Source organism: Procambarus clarkii, chromosome 71 (assembly GCF_040958095.1).
Source record: "Procambarus clarkii isolate CNS0578487 chromosome 71, FALCON_Pclarkii_2.0, whole genome shotgun sequence".
NCBI classification, from domain to species: Eukaryota; Metazoa; Arthropoda; class Malacostraca; order Decapoda; family Cambaridae; genus Procambarus; species Procambarus clarkii.
In genome coordinates, this window is record NC_091220.1 from 18,782,807 (window position 1) to 18,804,705 (window position 21,899).

The 21,899-nt window shown below is 41.2% G+C and overlaps 2 long non-coding RNA genes across 6 annotated transcripts; one reads left to right on the forward strand and one right to left on the reverse strand.

Moving 5' to 3' along the window:
* The first annotated feature begins 906 nt into the window (after positions 1–906).
* On the forward strand, positions 907–17,069 carry LOC138356259 (uncharacterized). 2 transcript variants are annotated; one of them, XR_011224332.1, is made up of 6 exons: positions 907–921; positions 1,253–1,498; positions 6,010–6,198; positions 9,161–9,324; positions 10,576–10,674; positions 16,971–17,069. It is a non-coding gene; the product is annotated as an uncharacterized lncRNA (long non-coding RNA). The 2 variants fall into 2 exon arrangements; XR_011224331.1 differs by lacking the exon at positions 907–921 and having other exon boundaries at positions 1,007–1,498.
* On the reverse strand, positions 16,897–19,976 carry LOC138356260 (uncharacterized). Of its 4 annotated transcripts, none has more exons than XR_011224335.1 (5): positions 19,682–19,976; positions 18,398–18,616; positions 17,986–18,054; positions 17,599–17,660; positions 16,897–17,038 (listed from the first exon to the last, which is right to left on the reverse strand). It is a non-coding gene; the product is annotated as an uncharacterized lncRNA (long non-coding RNA). The 4 variants fall into 4 exon arrangements; XR_011224334.1 differs by having other exon boundaries at positions 17,986–18,046; positions 19,682–19,973; XR_011224333.1 differs by lacking the exon at positions 17,986–18,054 and having other exon boundaries at positions 19,682–19,960.
* Between the last annotated feature and the right edge of the window lie 1,923 nt (positions 19,977–21,899).

Sequence of the window (21,899 nt, forward strand, 5' to 3'; positions counted from 1 at the left end):
ATAGGACCATTACACCCACAGGATGGGTATTGGGTTACAGACTACTAGCACATGTACTCTGTACCCTACCCTCAAGCAGCCGATGGGTAATGTGACAAAAATAATTGTCAAATCGATCAATTTTTTATGCAGTTCCTGCATCCTGGGAATGATCAGTAATTCGACCTTGTGGGACTGAGCAGTGCTCCAAATTTAGCTAGATGATTTACTCATAAGGAGGCAATTGATTACCGTCTCTGCCTGCCTCTGAGCATCCTGAAGGAAGAAATATTCAGAGAAAATAGAGAATCTAGTTCACTTGAGGCAAAGTTAATAATAATAATTATTAGTATTAAAATTGACAGAGCTTAAAGATAGATGGTACACATAGCTACCACCTATGGCTCCTCGTTTTAATATTTCGGATTACTTTAAGACTAAATTAAGATTATAGCGAAGATTATATATATTGATAGATGAATACAATTTACTAAAAAAGTTTACTCTTTACTGAAAAGTTAACAAAAAAGTTATAATAAATCTCCATTCTGTCACTTAATATTTCAACCCATTATTTACACCACTATTCTACAGTGCATCCTGTTAAAGGTTAGCACTTAAGAAATCTTGGTGCTTCTCAGTAAATTATAATAAGCACTCCATAAATTATTACATATATTATGCATTCGCTAAACATTATATACAATAGTGTAAGCTTTGAAAATCATAGAGAATGGGTTGTAGGAACGTAAACAGTAAGCGATGTGACGTTGGAATGTGTGGAGTACAAACATGTTGGATATAGGGTCCACAACAAGTCACACTGAGGTCCTCTGCCACCCAGAAGGATAGGTATGAGGTCCACTGCCAGCTGTTGGATGGATATGGGGTCGCCTACTGCCCACAAGATGGGAACGGGTATCACAACCGTCCACTGGATAGGTATGGGGCTCACTAGCACCTGTTGGATGGGTATGGGGGTCCACTACCACCCACAGGATGGACGTATGGCCCACTTCCGCCCATAGGATGGGTTTGGGGACCACTACCATCCACAGGATGGGTAACAGGTCCCTTACCACCTGTAGGATAGGTATGGGGCCTACAATCGCCCATAAGATGGGTATGGGTCCACTACTGCACAGATGTAGGTGGTAGCGGACCCCATACTCATCCAACAGTTGGTAGTGGACCCCATTAACATCCTACAGGTGGTAGTGGACCCCCATACCCATCCTACGCGTGGTAGTGGACTCCCATACCCATCCTACAGGTGGTAGTGGACCCCCATACCCATCCTACGCGTGGTAGTGGACTCCCATCCCCATCCTACGTGTGGTAGTGGACCCCATACACAGAATGACTAATTGTGGACCCTATATCCATCCTGAGGATACACTGGCAGTGTTGAAGGGAGCAGTGTTCAGTGTACAGGTTCCCAAGTGGGAAGACTTGAGAAGCAAACCGACGAGAGGCATCAACATCAGAGGCTCTAGTGTCACGTGACAGACTTGACGTGGTAAGAGGCAATGTCATGTTATGTTATCCTGTTGTTGTAGATGGTCTTTAGTGCCCCGAGACGGTCTTAGTTGCCTTCCTTACTGTGCTTGTCTCTGAAGCTAGACACAGATATTGTGAAATAATCAATGATGGAGTCAGAGTTTGTCTCCTGTGGATTCCTTCCCATATTAGTCTCCGAATGCATGATAGAACGGATGAGTTGGGCAAGACTTTTGCTCATAAAGAGGGAACTGATTACCAATTTGGACTGCCTTTGAGCAGTCTGAGGGCAGTAATATTCCGGGAACATCAACTAAATTTCATAGACTTGAGGCAAAGTGAAATTCACACCAGTTGCTCCATCTATCATCATTCTATTATGCAGGAAGAACCGCACGTCTATGGGTCATCCAATAAGGTTAGCAGACTTCTAGATGTTACCACTGCTAGGCTTAGGCTCGGCTACAAGTACCTCTGGCAGTTTGTAACATCTGCTGATGTAGATTTGACTAAATGTAAACTATGTCAGCAGAACTATTCGCATACTATGCGTCATTATATAATGGAATGGGGAAAAATAGCAGAATTAAGAGATAACACCATCAATAGTGTCCAAGAAATGTGTAAGTACTTCATTCATAATGATGTGCTGCCCGAAATCTTAGCGAAGTATCCAAAATTTGCTTACTGTAGGTAATGCATGCACATGACTGTAAAGTTGCCACCCAGTTGGGTGGGTGTGGAGCACATGACTGTAAAGCTGCCGCCCAGTTGGGTGGGTGTGGAGCACATGACTGTAAAGCTGCCGCCCAGTTGGGTGGGTGTGGAGCACATGACTGTAAAGCTGCCGCCCAGTTGGGTGGGTGTGGATCACATGACTGTAAAGCTGCCGCCCAGTAGGGTGGGTGTGGAGCACATGACTGTAAAGCTGCCGCCCAGTTGGGTGGGTGTGGATCACATGACTGTAAAGCTGCCGCCCAGTAGGGTGGGTGTGGAGCACATGACTGTAAAGCTGCCGCCCAGTTGGGTGGATGTGCAGCAAGACTAGTAACTGTGTGACTCACCATAGATGTAAAGTGCCTTGTATAGTGACTGTTGTGAGCCTCTTGTTGAATCACTTGTGATACAAAATATTATTGATGTGTGTATTTATGTGGGTGATTGTGTATGTATATATGTATATGTATGTCCATGTATGTATGAGTATGTGTACGAGTATACATACCTTACCCTGAGGTTACCTTGAGGTGCTTCCGGGGCTTAGCGTCCCCGCGGCCCGGTCGTCAACCAGGCCTCCTGGTTGCTGGACTGATCAACCAGGCTGTTGGACGCGGCTGCTCGCAGCCTGACGTATGAGTCACAGCCTGGTTGATCAGGTATCCTTTGGAGGTGCTTATCCAGTTCTCTCTTGAACACTGTGAGGGGTCGGCCAGTTATGCCCCTTATGTGAAGCGGAAGCGTATTTGATAGAGTTCTCTCTCAGAGTACCTGAGTACATAACATTAATAATTGTGTAACTAGCGTCAAAATATTGTTATTTGCTTAGCTAAACGAACTAGAGGGTTCAGTTCCTGAACCAATTATATGCATCTGTAACTCTTTACACCACCGCCCACAGGATGGGTATGGGGTGCATAATAAAGAAAAATTGAATTACTGTCTGAGGTGGAGGTTACGATAAGACAGATTTATACATCTCAAGGTGAACACACAGCTCTAACAGGCAGAACTGAAGAGTTTGGGGCTGTAGAGGGCGTGTAGGAAGAAGATGGGAACCGCCTGACTATAAGACTCGAGACTTATACCTGGCTCCAGGAATACATTGGGGAGACGGATACAGGAAGTTGACCAGACCACACACTAGAAGGTGAAGGGACGACGACGTTTCGGTCCATCCTGGACCATTCTCAAGTGTTCATCCCGTTCTCGCACTTTCGTACAGTCAATATTGACTTATTAAATAAGTACATATGTGACATACTAATTTATTGTGAATATTTTAGTTTACCTTGAAAAGCTTCATAGAAAACACCGAACCTTACCTAACCTTCTTAGTATGTTAAGATAAGCATCTTATTGCTTCTTAATTACAATTATTATTTAACGTCTAGGACGACTATCGACTTGAGAATGGTCCAGGATGGTGGGAAACAGCTCTGGCGAGGTTGCGTATTGGCCATACTCGCTTAACCCATGGTCACTTGATGGAGCGCCGCCCTGCTCCTTATTGTCCTAGTTGCATTGTCCCTCTAACGGTCGTGCATGTCCTTCTTGAATGTCCTGACTTCCAGGACGAGCGTGTGTCTTGCTTTCCGACCGCCCCTCGCGGTCGCCTGTCCCTCGATAGAATTCTTGGTGACTCGGATACTTTTGATATCGTTCGCCTTATGCGTTTTTGTTCTCGTATCCTTGGTGATATTTAGCGCCCTCTGATTATTTTGCGTATTTGATGGTGCTACATAGCCTTCCTGGTTTGGTGCCTTCTTTTGATAATTACTTACTTACTTATGATTGTATACGTTATCAAAAAGGCAGTGACAAAGTCAATTTTGCATTTTAATCACAGAGATTAGATCTTAGTGAGATAGGAAAGATATTCATATTTTAAAGAAGGATTTTTGAACCATCGCTCTCCCTATCGATAGAAACTAACTTTTTTTTTTTATTATTAACAAGCTTAGGTATACACAGTAATGTGCTGCTACCCTATTCTATATGAAAGATTACACAGTGTATATCAAAAACTAGCTATAAGTTCATTAAATATTCCCATCTCACAGGATGGTTAGTTATACATGGAATCAGGGGATAAAATACCAGCCTCAATAAAAAAAAAGTCAACTGTGACTAAACAAGAACACCACTTACGGGCTATTCATGCCCGTGCTACCTTTTGGGTGGCTTAATCCTCATCAATCAATCACAAGAAACAAGGGATACATCTCCCGTCACGCAGGGTCCAGTCGCACCTCCACAGATCTCCAGTATCATCTATTGATACTATTAATGGTTCAAGAGGACTATCACTTACGGGCCTACCTCAAGGTAACAATCAGGTGAGAACATAAAATATAAGGCTGATCTATTAGCCTCCATTAGCAAAATCCGGGTACAGCATAAGAATATCTTCCAATATTCCTAAGTGTATGAAGTAATTACAGAGTTCAAAGTACCTTACACCATTTGGTCTGAAGTCACTTATAACAGGGCAATCACAGATATAGTGTTGGTGAGTATGTCCCAGCTCTTGTTCACATAGTTTACAATTGGAATATTCATCACTGGGGGCTATTCATTACCTGCAGCCACCTGCGATACATATCGATATCCTAGCCTAATTCTGGCAATTACAATGTCACACTGTCATTGTGACACTAGTGGAAGTTTTATGCTGTCCGTTCATATAATTCTCGATTCTAAACATGTTTACTTAGTTTAGTTCATTAATTATGCACCCCATATATCATCTTGTGGGCGGTAGTGGAAAAGGTTACAGAGGCACATAAGCATGTCATAGCTCTTTATACTCTTGCTTTCTGGCTTTTGTGTGTCAGTGACTGCTCTTCTGTCTTCCCTAATTTCCTAAAATATTGCGGCTTTGACAGAAGAGATTGGAATGCCCATATCCCACTCAACTTCAGGCTTATCACATTCAGTTTTAGCTGCCTTGTTTGTGTCATCATGCTGGACAACACCTATATGAGAAGGTATCCATACAAATGAGACTTTGAAACTCCTACTGTTTGCAATAATAATGTTGTTTATAATGGAAGTTACAACTACAACCTTTTGAAGATCAATGCTAATTTTATCTAGATAATGTAATAAACGAAAGTTTTCTATGTCAACAGAAAGGCAGAAATATAAGCTACACTTTAAATACTTGTCATAAATATAACTGAAGTGAAAGCGAAGATATATGCATTTGATACTGTACAGTTTCTTGATGGCTTGCTCTAAGAGTGTGAAGCCCTTCACACCAGCCTATAAATTGTGTAATTTATTTCCATATATGCTAATTAACCTTAAAATCTATATGTCAGAAGGAAGGAAGATGTAGACGTTAATGTGACAACATTTCAAGAAATATCTCTCTCTTTAAAGTTAAATAATACAATCCTATCGCCGGTGTCCGGACACATGAAAGCTACTTAGGTATCAGTGGCCAGCCAGGTGGAGATCACAGGCTGTACAATACTGATAAATTATGTAATTCACAGAGATACGTTGATAAATATTAATGTTTTATATTTTATTAAAAATAGATATATACTTTGTTTCATACGTTAAATGTAACAATATTTCAGTATATATTATATAAGCATAGTATATATAATTCAGTATATACAATATATAATAAGAGTGTCAGACCACGGAGGAAGAATTGAAACAGGAATTTCCTTTAGTACTTTCTTATATTAATACATCTTCAGAGCGAACCATTCCTTCAGAAGATGTATTAATATACGAAAGTACTTAGAGCATTCTATTGTGGTTTTAATATTGAACAATTATACATATACGAAACAGAGAAATCTGGTGTCGGAAATAGTAAAAATATTAGTGTGCGATGTGATCAATGTAAGGGGGATATTGGGTGTGCCTCGTATCCCCTACAACAACAAGAAGTTCGAGAGCGATGAGGCCGCCACCTACTAGCTTCAGGATGTCGTCGAATCTAAATCAACAATATACTACCGCCGCTACTTTCTCGGAAACGTAAGTACCTGCCGCTTTACTTCTCTCACCCTGCCTAGCCTGGCCTGGCCTGACCTGGCCTAGCCAGACCTGACCAGACCAGACCTGGCCTAGCCAGACCTGACCAGACCTGACCTGGCCTAGCCAGACCTGACCAGACCAGACCTGACCAGACCTGACCTGGCCTAGCCTTACCTAGCCTAGTCTGACCTGACCTGGCCTAGCCTTACCCAACACTAATCACCACACGTGACAGCCCAAACGAATCGCAAATAAGTACACGTAACAAGTCATATGCCCGGACACTCTTTCACCTTGGGGACTGAGTGGTAACTATTGTATAGAAGAGCCGGCTCCCTGAGAGTGGTAAGAGGGCGTGATAAGAGGCTAACGTGTGGTCTTGAAGGAAGTCGATAAAGCAGACAATTTTCAAAAGGAAGGGCAGCATAACGAGCAGACAGGAATGGACAGACAGTCGGTTATCCCATAATGTGTAATACGCCCCGCACAGCATGGGTGGAGTGGGGGGGGGGGGGGTTGTAGCAGGGCACAGTATGGTGATGGTGCGGGTGAAGTACACACCCACTGAATTCCTGCCATCAATAATTGTTTTCATAACCATTAGAACAATGGCATCCCTCCAGCCACCATCCTTCTACTGACCCCCTCCTCTGGTCCTCCACCTCAGACAATAACCCCCCACACCCCCTCTCCCTTCCAGACATCAGCATGTCAAAATCAGTACCATAATGTGTTTAAACTATTTAAACTAAGTCATTGTGTATCTCAAGGTATCTTAATTCATTTGAAAGTGTACATGTGCATTCGTTCATATACTCGCCTAATTGTGCTTGCTGGGGTTGAGCTCTGGCTCTTTAGTTCCACCTCTCAACCGTCAATCAACAGGTGTACAGGTTTCTGAGCCTATTGGGCTCTATCATATCTACACTTGAACCTGTGTATGGAGTCAGCCTCCACCACATCACTTACTAATGCATTCCATTAGATATAATCATATATGATTACACATAATCATAATCATTCCATACACATAATCATATATGTGTACGTCAACGTATACATACATGCGTATATATACCTCATATTAAAATACTGATAAACGAATGACCATGAACAAATTAATTTATAATTGTAGCATTATATATAATTTTAATAGACTAATTACGTGTTTATACATTTGAATGGTCCAGACAGGTGGCCAGCCTTGGACATATACACTTCTGGTAGGCACAATGACCTCATGTTAGACCCTTGATAGATTATGTGAGAGAGAGAGAGAGCTGGGGCAGGGAGGTGCGTGCCCCAGGGAGATAATCCATGCCCATGCCCCGCCTCGAGGTCAGTTCTCGAGTCACACCAAGAATAACAATCGAGCAAGTTGTCCTGACCAGGATGTGGCATATTAGGGAGGGTTGAGGTATAGGAAGCCTGTCTGATAGGGCTCTTGGCAAGCAGCTCTCCCTCAGTCTACCTATCTATATGGAAGAAATGTATCTAGGCCCTCCTCCCCCCTGCCTATTCTCTCTCCCCCACCTTTCTTCCTTCATTTCCTCCCTCCTTCCCTCCCCCTCACTGGTGAGAGAGTAGGAGTGTGAGAGTGGTTAGAGAACTCATAGTTCTCACGCTCGTGAAATTGTCTGCGACCCTGGAGGAGTAGAGCGGAGGGGGGGGGTGAAAGTAGGTGACGATGGAGGAGTAGAGGGGAGCATTATATGCAGTGAACGTAGGTGTCTATGGAAGAGTACATCATAGAGGAGGGTGAAAGGAAGGTGACGATGGAGGAGGAGAAGGGAGGGGGTGTGAAGGTAGGTGATGATGGAGGAGTAGAGGGGAGGAGGGGGGCAAAGGTAGGTGTCTATGGAAGAGTACATCATAGAGGGGGGTGAAGGTAGGTGGCGATGGAGCAGAGCAAAAGGGGTGGGGGTTGAAAGTAATCCCGAGTTTAATTTTTTAGTTATATATAGTGACACCTCGGCTTACGAATGAATATTTATGAACTTTTCGGGTTACGAGCCTAATTTCTTCGAAAAATTTGAATCGGGTTACAAACTTTGCCTCGGGAAAGGAGTTTGTTGATATACGTATAGGCTGACCTAGCGCGTGGTGGCATGGTGATCGCGCCTCAGTTTACCAGTGTCTCCTGCCTAGTAAGTATCGCGCCTGAATTCTTTGTAAAGCATTACATTTGTTTTGGGATTTTTGGCTATTTGAACATAAAATTTGTTATGCTATATCTTGCCATGAGTCCCAAGAAAGCCAGTGGTAAGGTTCAAGCCAAGAAAACACATGTGAGAATGACCATAGAGGAAAAACAAGAGAGCATTCATAAACATCAAAATGGTGCACAGGTTGTTGAACTAGCTAGGCAGTACAACAAATCTATGTCAACAATATGCACTGTACTTGCTAAGAAAAAGGACATTATGAGCATTAAAGTGGCAAAAGGCATATCAACAATCCCGAAACAAAGAACACAAACACTTGAGGATGTTAAAAAGTTTTTATTAATTTGGATACACAACAAAGAGTTAGCAGGTGATAGCATTTCAGAGGCCATCATTTGTGAGAAGGCATTTGCATGAAGACCTTTTAAAGAAAACCCCTGGAACGAGGGGGTGGGAAAAGATGAATCAAGTTTGAAAATGTGAAAAGTTTGTGTGACAATAGAGCTTCGTGGAAAACTTTTGCTGTGGTCATTACCTGGTGGAATGCACCCAGGATGGAGTATCAGGGCTATACATCTTTTAAATCATAAAAGTAATAAACATTTCCCATCAACCTTACAAACAATATTAACCTATTTTCATGTATTTCCCCCATGTGCATTTTAACACATGGCGATGTTAAGTTACTAAATTGCCTTTATCATTCTGTAAAATTTCAATTACAGTATACTGTATATAATTTTGTTAGTATAAATGGACTGAATATTCTGAAATCACTATTAATTTTACAATTTCAGATTCAAAGGTGGTCTGGACACCCAATTTGGTCAGACAGGTGAAGAGAGCATTTAGGATAGTTCGAAAAGATGAAGATGGTCACAATTGTGTTTGAAGAGGCAAACGCCCCCCTTTGCTCCTGACATTATGTTCAGCCTATTGATCTCTGCACACCTAACACAAGGTAGGTTGAAAACTCCTCCTTCATGTCATTGGTTCATTAGCCAGAAACTTAGGGCCCATGCAGGAATATCCCTAAAAAAAAAAGTGGCCCCAACAATGCATCCTCCAAGTCTGGAGGATGAGCAAGAGCATTGTCGAGAAGCAGGCCCTTTAGTGTCAAACTTTTCTCTTGCAGATATTTTTTGATGGCAGGGCAAACCACTCTACATCACAGTTTTTCTGCACGTTATATATTTTTTAAAACTCTTGGATTTTCAGAATGATACACGAGCAAGGGTTTAATTTTCAAATCGCCACACAGCATAAGAGTTAGCCTATCCTGACACAAGTTAGCCCAAGTTAGCTTGTGTCCGGGCAGTGACGTCTCCTCTTGGGTAATGTATGTCCTCTTCGGCAATTTTTTCCAGAATAGCCATGTCTCCTCACAATTAAACACTTGTTGTGGAATATATCCATCAATACAGTACAGTATCTACAAAATCTTTAAAATCACGAACAAATCTTTCAGCCCCTACTTTGTCTGAGCTGGCACCCTCACCATGCCTCACAACACTATGAATACCACATATTTTTTCAAAATTTCTCAAACCATCCCCTACTCACCTTAAACTCTTTCGTATCTGCAAAACTCGTTCTAGGGGTTTTCTTTATAAGATCTTGCATGAAGATTTCATTGTTGACCAAACCACACACTGGAAATTGAATAGACGACGACATTTCGATCCGTCCTGGACCATTATAAAGTTGATTGTGATGAGATGAGGGAAGCAAGAGCATTAAGTAGGCAAGAGAGAGAGGTGAGGAGATGGCAAGTATGTACGTATGTACATGAATAAAACATGTACATACTTATACATAACGTGTGTAAATAGTGTAATAAACACAATAACAGTATTTTGGGAGGAGGAATGTTGGCGAGTAATGTGTTGGAGGAGGGAGGGAGGACTGGCAGGGTGTGGCAGCTCACTCATATTTTTTGGGCTCACCATACCAACATAGTGGATCGTTATGGTGAATACATACGTAGATGGGTATATACAATGTGTGTGTATATAGTGTAACAACAGCAAAAACACTGTTTGATTGTAGAATATGTCGCATATATGAGGCCCATGATTTTGAGCATAGCGATGTTCTATACTTTGAATTATATAAATTCCACAAATTACACACTTTTAAATAATATTACAGCAAAAAAAAGGAAGAAATGAATGAGAAACTTCAAAATAATTGCGCAACATTTTATTCGCAGCAACTGCCGTGGCACGGGGTGGCAGGGCCGACAGACCCCCATCGCTCCAACGCTCAGCGCCCATAATTTACTCAACTTCCCAGCTCCATCGCAGCTAAAGTAAGTCACATACAATATTTTTTGTTTAGTTTCCCCGTGATCAGACTGCATTTTAACAATATAAGAAGAGAAAAAAAATTTTTGGAAAGAATTTATTTCTTGTGCACCAGGGTGTTATTTGGAGACAGAGCAGTTCAGTGGTTAACTACTAAATATTTTTTTCTCCCACACATGCACCCCCCTAGGAAGCAGCCTGTAACAGCTAACTCCCAGATACCTATTTACTGTTAGGTAACAGGGGTCATCCCCTTTTGTACAAAGAATCTGCTAAAGCTTTTAGGGCTAATCTTTGACACTTGTTTGTCTTTGTCGCCCCATATTTTTTATGTCCGAGTTGAATGCTCTAAGGCCCTTAACTAACTTTAGGTCATGTCCCATACTTCTTGGGGAGCTAATCGACACTGCTCCTCTCTTTACATTCCTCTCTCGTTCTGTCTAAACTCGATTATGGCCCTGTTTACTCGTCTGCTTCTCCTTCTACCCTTCACCATCTGGACACACTGCATCATACTGGGTTACGGCTCAGCTCTGGTACCTTTCCTTCGACACCTACCCTAAGCCTGTATGTTGAAACTGGCGTCCTGTTTCTACAGGATCGCCATGATCGCTACTGTCTTCTCCACCTTGCACGGTCCTTACAGCACCCTCACTCTTGCTTATGTCATGCCTTGACCTTTACCCATCCTGTGGTTCCTGTTCCCTTCACCACCTATCTCTTTCTGTACGGTTGTCTCTCTTACAAAATGCTCTTTCAGTTTGTGTTACCAATATTTCCCCTCGTGTCATTCCGTCTTTGCCCCTATGGAGGGGTCCCCGTTCCTAAATTCTGTAAGCCTTGACCCACATGACTAAAACTTTTACCCCTCCTACAGTTCTAAATTACCTTTTCCTTGAACACTTTTCTTCACACTTCCACTCTATTTCCGTCTTCACCAATGGGTCTTAAGTCTGCAGACGGTGTAGGCTACTCTGTTGTTTTTCCTGACTGCACCTTTGTGTCTCCTGCCTCCGGAGACTAGCATCTTCATGGCAGAAATTTATGCTATTCTCTATGCTCTTCATCAACTCTTTTCTCGCTGTCAATCCTCCTCTGTGTTTGTAGTTGATACTTGCAGTGCCCTCATGGCTCTAGAATCCTTTAATCCAGTCCATCCTTTGGTAGTTGAAATTCAACATTGGCTGTTTCATATCTCCAGTAGATTTAAGACAGTGGAATTTCGCTGGATTCCCACCCATATTGGTGTGTTCTTAAATGAGCGTGCGGACACTGCCGCTAAGGAAGCTATCCGCACCTGTCCCATCTCCCGTAAAGGTATTCCTTATTATGACTTTTACCCAGTTATTCATTTCCCCATTCTTGCCCGTTGTCAGGGTTGTTGGTCTTCTGTTACTGGTAACAAATTGCGTGCTCTTAAGAGTAGTGTGTTCCCGTGGCCTTCCTCCTACCACCGTAACCGGTGGTGGGAAACGGCTCTGGCGAGGTTGTATATTGGTCATACACGTTTAACTCACGGGCACTTAATGGAGCGCTGCCCTGCTTCTTATTGTCCAAACCGTTGTCTCTACATGTCCTGACTTCCAGGACTTACGTGTCTTGCTTCCCGACCATCCCTCACTGTCAATTGTCCCTCGATAAAATTCTTGGTAAATTCAATACCTTTGATATTGTTCGCCGTATGCGTTTTTGTTCTTGTATTGGCGACGTTAGTGATATTTAGCGCACTATGATTATCCCACACATTTGATGGTTTGATAATTACTGTACTGTACAGTACTTTGGTTTGGAATGTATCAAATAAAGTTGTTTCATGTATTCAAATGTGTGAGAAAATCCACTGGGGCTGTGAGATGAAGCGAACCTGTAACAAAGGCATTGCCAGTTGCATACTCTACCACCACTGATGGTAAAAGTCTTACAACTGGATATCTTGTGTGACGGGTTATGGTATCACAGCTATACTGAACCAAGATGGTATGGCTCTCCCTCACATAAATGAAAGAAATGCTGCTATTGGCCTTGCAGTGTGTAAGTTGCAGGTGGAAACAAATGAAAATTATCAAATAAATAATTAAACAATTTACTGAAATAGTAATGAACAAAAATAACACATGACAATACTTGACTATCATGTAATGCAAAGGTGAACAAGTTAGTATGACCTTAAATGCAAAAAATAAACTATAAGCAATGAATAAAAGTATGAAGATATACTGGTGTTCTGAAGACAGCTACCATACCACCATGGCATCAGTCACACGACGTTGGCTGGAAGCGGACGACGGGTTAGAGACACGAAGGTGATCCTAGAGCACTAAGGGAGAGATTGCCTCTCCAGGGAGGCAGCGCTCTTTATATAGTCCGGCGGTGATGACTCATCCAGTGTCAACACGAGGTGGACATCTGGTCAACTAGCAAACTGCTCGTTGTGGCTGGCGGTGCCTTTGTGTTGAGCTGTACCACTGTCAGTTGAAGGCGGCTAACTGCTTGTTTGTGGGGACAAACTGCCAGTTAGCAGTGGCGCCCGGCTTGCCTCTGAGTCGTACCAGGCCGTGCCAGGCCCTGGGGGGTATGGAGAGGTGGCAGGACCGATGACTCTTCTGGGCTGGTGTAGATGTATACTTCGTGCAGAGGCATTGAAGGTGAAGGGAAAAGGCAGTTCCACTGCTATGCAGGGGATTCACGTGACACTTGTGAAGCCACAGAAAGTCTGGAGGCCCTACTGAAGCCAGTCCAAGTATTAAATAAAACCCGTGAAGTACGCCGGTGAAGGGTAAAGTGAAGGGTGAAGCAAGACCGTATGCCCCAACTTCAGGCACACACAGAAAATCACGTTTTGGTCCCGCCTCTCAACTGTGTACAGTGGTACCTCGGAATGCGATTGTCCCTGTATGCGAGATTTTCGGAAGGCGAGGTGTATTTACTCCAAAAATTTGTCTCGGAAGGCGATGGTTACTTCGGGAGGCGAGTTTGGACGCGAGTTTGTTGATACGCGTACAGCCGACCTAGCGCGTTCGTCGCCCCTCCGCCCCGCCGCCCCTCAGTTTATTATTGTCTCGCGCTCAGTGACTACCCCCACATCAATTCTTCTCGCGGATTTTCAGTGTTTTCTTGGATTTTTGGTGATTTGTCTATACAATTTGTTATTATATATCTCACCATGGGTCCATATTACTAAAGCCTTTACCCCTCCTACAATTCTGAAAAGCCTCTTCCTTGAGCACTTTTCTTCGCACTCCCACTCTATTTCCATCTTTCCTGATGGGTCTAAGTCTGCGGATGGTGTGGGCTACTCTGTTGTTTTTCCTGACCGTACAGGCATACCTCAGAATAAGAGTTTAATCTGTTCCTGGAGACGCCTCGCCTTCCGAAAACTCGCATTCCGAAGTTAATTTCCCCATAAGAAATAAAGGGAAATGAATTAATCCGTTCCTGACTACCCCAAAAACCCCACATCAAACTAAATTTTTATACCTAATTCATCTAAATAAACCTACAAAACTGTGTTCCAGTTATTACTTACCTTACTGTCGAGTGCTGTAGGCGTATGGAAGATGGTGAGGAGGGGGGAGGAGGAGAGGAGTTACTGTTTGGAAGGGGAGTCCCCTTCCATAATCACATCACATAACCCCATGCCTTGTAACACTATGGATACCACTTCTCTTTCTAAATTTTTCAAACCAGCCCCTGCTTGCCTTAAACTCTTTCTTATCTGCATCACTCGTTGCAGGGGTATTCTTTAGAAGGTCTTCGTGCAACACCCTGGCTTTCTCACAAATAATGGCCTCCGAAACACTATCACCCCTCAACTCCTTGTCGTGTATCCAAATTAATAACAACTTTTCCACTTCTTCAAGTATTTGTGCCGTTAATGTTCTTACTCCTTTTGCCACTTTAGCACCCATAATCTTATTTTTCTTCTTAAGTATAGTGCATATTGTTGATGTGGCTTTGTTGTACTGCCTACAAAGTTCAACAACACGTGTACCGTTCTCATGCTTCCGAATGATCTCTTGTTTCTCCTCTATTGTCATCCTCACAGGAGCTTTCTGGCCTTTATCCTTACCACTGGCTTTCTTGGGACCCATGGTGAGATATATAATAACAAATTGTATAGACAAATCACCAAAAATCCAACAAAACACTGAAAATCCGCGAGAAGAATTGATGTGGGGGTAGTCACTGAGCGCCAGACAATAATAAACTGAGGGGCGGCGGGGCGGAGGGGCGACGAACGCGCTAGGTCGGCTGTACGCGTATCAACAAACTCGCGTCCAAACTCGCCTCCCGAAGTAACCCTCGCCTTCTGAGACAAATTTTTGGAGTAAATACACCTCGCCTTCCGAAAATCTCGCATACAGGGACAATCGCATTCCGAGGTACCACTGTACTTACATGTGTCGCCTCCCTTCGGAGGCTAGCGTCTTTACGGCAGAACTTTATGCTATTCTCTATGCTCTTTTTCTCTTGCTTTTTCATTCTCATTCCTCCTTTGTGGTTGTAGTTGATTCTCGTAGTGCCCTCATGGCTCTAGGGTCCTTTAATCCTGTCCATCCGGTGGTCATTGAGATTCAACATTGGCTGTTTCTTATTTCTAGTAAATTTAAATCAGTAGAGTTTTGCTGGGTTCCCAGCCATATTGGTGTTTCAATGAGCGTGCGGATGCTGCCGCTAAGGAAGCTATCCGTTCTTGTCCCATCTCCCGTAAAGGTATTCCTTATTCCGACTTTTATCCTGTTATTCATTCTTCCCCGTTGGCCCTCTGTGGTTGGTAACAAGCTGCGTACACTCAAACTTAGTGTGTCCCCGTGGCCTTCCTCCTACCACCGTAACTGGCAGTGGGACACTGCTTTGGCACGGCTGTGGGTTGATCATTCCCGCTTAACCCACGGTCACTTAATGGAGCGCCGCCCAGGTCCTTATTGTCCGAATTGCGTTGTCCCTCTTACAGTTGTGCATATCCTTGTTGAATGTCCTGACTTCCAGGACGAGCATGTGTCTTGCTTTCCGACCGTCCCTCGCAGTCACTTGTCCCTCGATAGAATTCTAGGTGAATCGGATACTTTTGATATCGTTCGCCTTATGCGTTTTTGTTCTCGTATTGGCATTCTTGGTGATATTTAGCGCCCTCTGATTATTTCGCACTGATGGTGCTACATGGCCTTCCCGGTTTGGTGCCTTCTTTTGGTAATTACCTTACCTTCATTGTTGTTTCATTTTAATGTGGTAGTTGTGATATGGATTGTTCTGGCTCACGTGCAAGTTCTTGGATTTTTTTCTGTTTCATATTAAGAAATTGCCAGTCTTGTTACTATTTGTAGAGTTAGAGATCTGCATTAAGGCCTCAATATTATATTATAAAAAAAATAAATAACATATCAGCAATTTTTGTGGTTGGTAATATTTAGATTAATGTCAGTGATGTATATGACAAGGGTTAAGACCTCTTGTGGTATGACAGCATTTTTCCCCAGTCATTTCTTTAACAAATGAAAGGGTCCTCAACCATTCTTTTGTCCTTTCTACCATGTACCTGTTTGTTGCTTCTTGGTCTTTCATTTGGTACTTTGGCTATTAAAACAATGGCCTTTGGTAATGTTGCAATTAGCATTTTAAAAAAAAGAGCAGGTTCATTAGGCAGGGTTTGTTTTTAGCAAACAGTTTTACAAAAAAAATTCCATTCCTTCAGGACCTTGCAGATGTTAGGTCAAACTAATTGACAGTAATCTGTTTTGCCCTTTTAAACAATGATGGTTTTAATTAGGTAAAATATTTCAGAATATCTGAAGTTTGGCAGACAAATCACTTAAGAGCTTTGATTAAATTTAAGTTACCAAAGACTGTGAAAACCATGTTGTATAGATGCTTCAGTTCTAATGTTTTGTAAATTTAACAATGATCTTTAGTTAATTTAATCATAATTTGTACAAAGCTTAGGTGTTGCATAGTTTTCATATTTGAAAGTAAACTTAAAGCTAAAATATTGACTAAAGTTTCTTCCACTTTAATATTTCAGACTAATTTGCAATATTTGTTAGTTTATGTAAATTGAATAGGTAGTCCACTTGTTACATAGGTGCATTGAAAAGATGTAAAAGTTACAAATAGGTGTAAATTTTACCAAGTATTTATTTTCAAAGTAAAAAAATTTCAGATGTTTAAACATTGCATCAATAGTAGTAAACAATTTCCAGCATAATTTCAGGATAAGGTATATAAAGTAGTTTCATTAAAATTTTTATTTAATAAGTTTCATATATAGCATTTATAATACATCTAATATTTATTATTGTTTCAGGTTGTGGTACAGATGCTCCTAGATGAACAGAAGATCCAAAAGGCCAAGACAACTCCAGAGACAATCACCTGTAAAAGAAAAATAAACATTAAACAGGGACACTACTTTTATTATCACCAATGCCTAATAACAAGCCCATAAAATCCTAACATCCTATCTTTTAAGATAGGCTCAGCAGGCCTATCCCTTCCTCTGGTTTCAGTGCAGAGCTTGTTCCCTGAATGGGTGCATTACATCCACCACTTTAGTGCCATCAACACATTGTACATATGCTTTACAGAAAGCACTGTACAATGCATGCCAGGCACTAAAGTTTTAGATGCATCCACCCATTCAGCAAACAAGCCCTGTGAGACTTAACAATGTAACCATTGTTAAAGGTCCCTAAACCTATGCAAATCTAGTCCATCCATTAGATGGGTAGTAGAGCAAAGCTCTGAAAAAGCCAAGCCAGGAAAATCTGCAGGACTGCCTGGTCCCCTTTTATGAAATGGGGTAGGATCAGTACAAACTGCATCAATCCCTGTGGGTTGTAACAGTAGGACATGGTTACACACCTATAAATGGACTAGATAAGAGAATAAAGATTAGGTCATTGATATAGCTAAAACATCAAATTCAAACTCACCCACTTTTGCAGAGTAAAGGAGACTCACTCCAAGCCAGTCCATGCATCGTAATCACTTTCACCTGAAAAATATTTCAACAAATTAATTTCAGATTTAAAGCCAATCTTGCTTTACTTTTCAAATTAGCATTCAGTATTTTACAAATTAAGATAGAAGAAATTTCTTTAAGGAATTTGCCTTTACTACTGCTACTAGAATATGTAGGAAAGATCTAATTTAGCAATATAAATATGGCATCAATTTGCCAAGTTTCAGTAAATGTCATTTGAGAAACTATCCACAACTGCACTTCAATGGCAATTTACATTTATCTTTAGCCAATGCTATATTGTTTAAGTTTTTACTTTTATGCAAATCTATTCAGATTAACCTTTACTACAACTCGCCTGATTCTGTAATTAACTCTTCCAACTGACAGAGGGACTTCTGGACTTTCCAAACCACATTCTGGAAAACTATATAGATTTAAAACCAAGCTAAAGTAAACATTTAATATTTTTTTTACTTTCAAGGGAAAAATACCATCACTTAGAACAAAAATTTTCCTGCCATTGTATTTGACTCATGATTACCCTTAAGCATTATACATTTATATATTAAAGCTTATTTAACAAACATTTAATGTTAACTAAAGATTTATATTTTATTAATAAAACACCCTCAACTATGCTGTTTAAGATCTAATGCCCCACATTACAATTTTCACAATTTCAACACAAACCCCCCCCCCCCTTCCTCCCAACTGTTCAGTGTCAAGAGGGGGGAGGGGGGGGGGTGTCCATTTACTGTACCACTTACATTTTAGTGTGGGCTTCATCCACTATTCTGATGTTAGCTGGAACATGTGCCAGCTGCTGGTTTGAAAGGGAGGCATACCATGTGCCAATTCAGGAAGCTTTCCACGTTCCTCACTGCATGTCAGCTCAGGACCTCACTACCATGTTGGGAGGCAGTTGAAGACTAACCAATCAACATCCCAGGCTGGAGAGCAGTGCCAGCTCGGGGACAATTTACCACCTGCAAAAAATTTAATACTCTTAACAATCTACAACATCCATCATCTTTACCTAGCCCCCAAACCTTACATTTGTCAGCATTAAACTGCATCTGGTAGTCTTAACCATTTCAAAAACTATAGGGCATCGATATTTTTTATTTGCCAATTCTGCAACTATTGCAGTCTAAACCATAATTTTGCGAATACCCGAGGTCCAAGGAGAGCTTTTAGGCACTACTTACAACACTTCTCCCAACTTAACCCCATTTATACTAATTTCCTTTGGTATAGCCATGACCTAATCAACTTCAGTCAGCATTTCCAATGATCCGAGCCCCTATCAATTTTGCGTCACTATCAAAATCTCTGCTGAAGTCAAGGTACACAAAATCACAAACCTTATCACCATTTCCTCAACTATGCAACCTAATCCATGAACATTTAGTAATAAAACTATGCGATTCATGTATCTAGTCATGTTTCTCAAAAAGAGTAAAGAAATGGCACTTGCAATGTTAGATTCTAGTAACTTTCCTCACAATAGACTAAGCTAATTGGTCACTAACTTAAGCGTTAAAGTTTACTCAAACTTTTCCTTTAAAACTTGCTATATTAGGAACTTTCCACGACCGGCCTTTACCCGACATAAATAGGGTAAAAACGGTATATTAAATGCAGTAAAACTACGGTAAATTCAATATGATAAACTTGCATTCTTTAAGCATGGGCTGCATAGTAAGTGAACTAAACTAAATGTTAAGCACCCTGGCAAACCACTTCGTTCTATTCAATTTATTTAATCACTTTGTCCGGCTAGAATTTTTAGATTAGATTAAAGGAACACCCTCGACCCTGGTAACGGCTGAACTAGTTAACCAAATACAAATATTTAGGTAAAATACTTTCATAAAACCCGTCTACTTCCCCCACCAGTAGACTTGTTCAGCTAAAGGCATAATGTAATGTTCCACTTTAGTAAATAAAGACTTAAAAAAACACTACCCCATCTGTGTAGTTACCGGTTACTTGACATTCTACGCTTAAAATAACCCATCTATTCCCCATAATTGTTCGATATAACTTACCTCTCACCCGCTGGTCGAGTACACAGCAGTATATATCCTCCTCCATCACTCACCGCGTGGATACTATTTCACTCTGGCCGCAAATTGCCTCAAATCACCTACGTTGTCCATAAACATATATAGAAGAGCAACTGACCCTAACACCCGTATAGCGATCATCACATAACGTGGGAACATTAGTAGTACTGCTGTCAAAACATAGATGGCGCCAGGACAAACGGTAATTCCTATGGACTCGCCTAGTTATGCGTAGGGAATTGAGCTTCAGCTGTTTGGTCCCGCCCCTCAGCTGTATTCACCTAGTTGTACTCACCTAATTTGTGCTAGCAGGGGTTGAGCTTTGGTTCTTTGGTCCCGACTCTCAACCGTCAATCAACAGGTGTACAGGTTCCTGAGCCTATTGGGCTCTATCACATCTACATTTGAAATTGTGTATGGAGTCAGCCTCCACCACATCACTGCTTAATACATTCCATTTGTTAACTACTCTGACACTGAAAAAATTCTTTCTAATATCTCTGTGGCTCATTTGGGTACTAAGTTCCCCTTGTTCGTGTTCCACCCGTGTTAAAGAGCTGTCTTTGTAACTATCAAAATGCATATATCTTTGCTTTTAATGTCATCAGAGAAGCAGAAATATACAATTATAAGCTTTATTAGTGAATCTCTATTAATTAAACAATATATCAGAGAGTGTGTAAGGTTCGGTGTTCCATGTGCGAAGAGACATGGGAGATTTTACATCAGTACAGTAAATGTTTTAAGTAGCGAACGCATACTAACGAATAACGATTAGTATAGACCAACACTATTGTTCTATGAAGTCGATTTAACTTCCAGACATGTATTTTTCAATAAGTCTTAAATATTTTCTGGCTAGTTATGTTAGATATTATTAGAAATACGTATTCTACTTGTTAATATAATAAACTAAATTTGCGATCATTTAAGGAGAGAAGTGCGACGACTGGATCACTGTGTACAGAAGGTTGATATGCCAACAAACACTTTCCAGACAACAATATATCTTGGATAAGTCGCTCCACAACATTGACACCTGGACCGTTGACATCCTATGAGGCCACATATTTACTTATTTCATAATGGAAGTATATTATTTTATAGTAAATATACGTTTTCTCGTGTTCTGCATTAAGCACCAACATTATAGTGAATAAATATACCATATTTCTTCATTATTTAAGTAATGCTAGGAGGCTTTGAGTAGCTTTGGGTCATTAGGTGAACAGAATCTCCAATAGATGGGGCGAGAGTCGCGCTATCTCTCGCCCGAGCGAGAGTCGAAACTTATTTTAGAATTGATATATCTTTGTCCTCCAACAAGATATATTTCCTTTGGTGCACTCACAATAACGAGCATATCTCTGTCTTTCTGAAGGCATATAATATTTTAGGCTTTATAAGCGTATCTTTGTTAATTACACACTATATTGGCAAGTGCGTAGGCTTCTGCATTCCATGACCGACAAGCTACTGAATGCCACTATAAAAACGTATGTATCTTCACTTGAGCTTTATATATGTCTATGTTAAAGTATTTAAAATGAAGCTTATATTTCTATCTTTCTTGAGACATATAAAACATATGTGTTTATTAATGAATTTACGTGAAATAAGCATTGTTCTGAGAGAGAGTTGCTCTGTCGATCAGTCTGTGCGGGGTCGGAGCTCGGCGATTATTAAAACACATGTATCTTCATTAGAACTTTATATTTTGAGATATATACAAGAGTTGTTACATTCTTGTAGAGCCACTAGTACGCGTAGCGTTTCGGGCAGGTCCCTGGAATACGATCCCCGCCGCGAAGAATCGTTTTTTCATCCAAGTACACATTTTACTGTTGCGTTAAACAGAGGCTACAGTTAAGGAATTGCGCCCAGTAAATCCTCCCCGGCCAGGATACGAACCCATGACATAGCGCTCGCGGAACGCCAGGCGAGTGTCTTACCACTACACCACGGAGACTGTATATATCTATGGTAAAGTATTTAAAATGAAGCTTATATTTCTATCTTTCTCAACACATATAAAAACATTTGCGTTTATTAACGAATTTACGTGAAATAAGCATTGTTCTGAGAGAGTTACTCCGTTGCTCGATCTGTGCGGGATCGGAGCTCGCCGATTAGAAAAATACACGTATCTTCGCTTTAAATACAAATATGCCCATGGTAAGGCATTTAAAATGAAGATTAT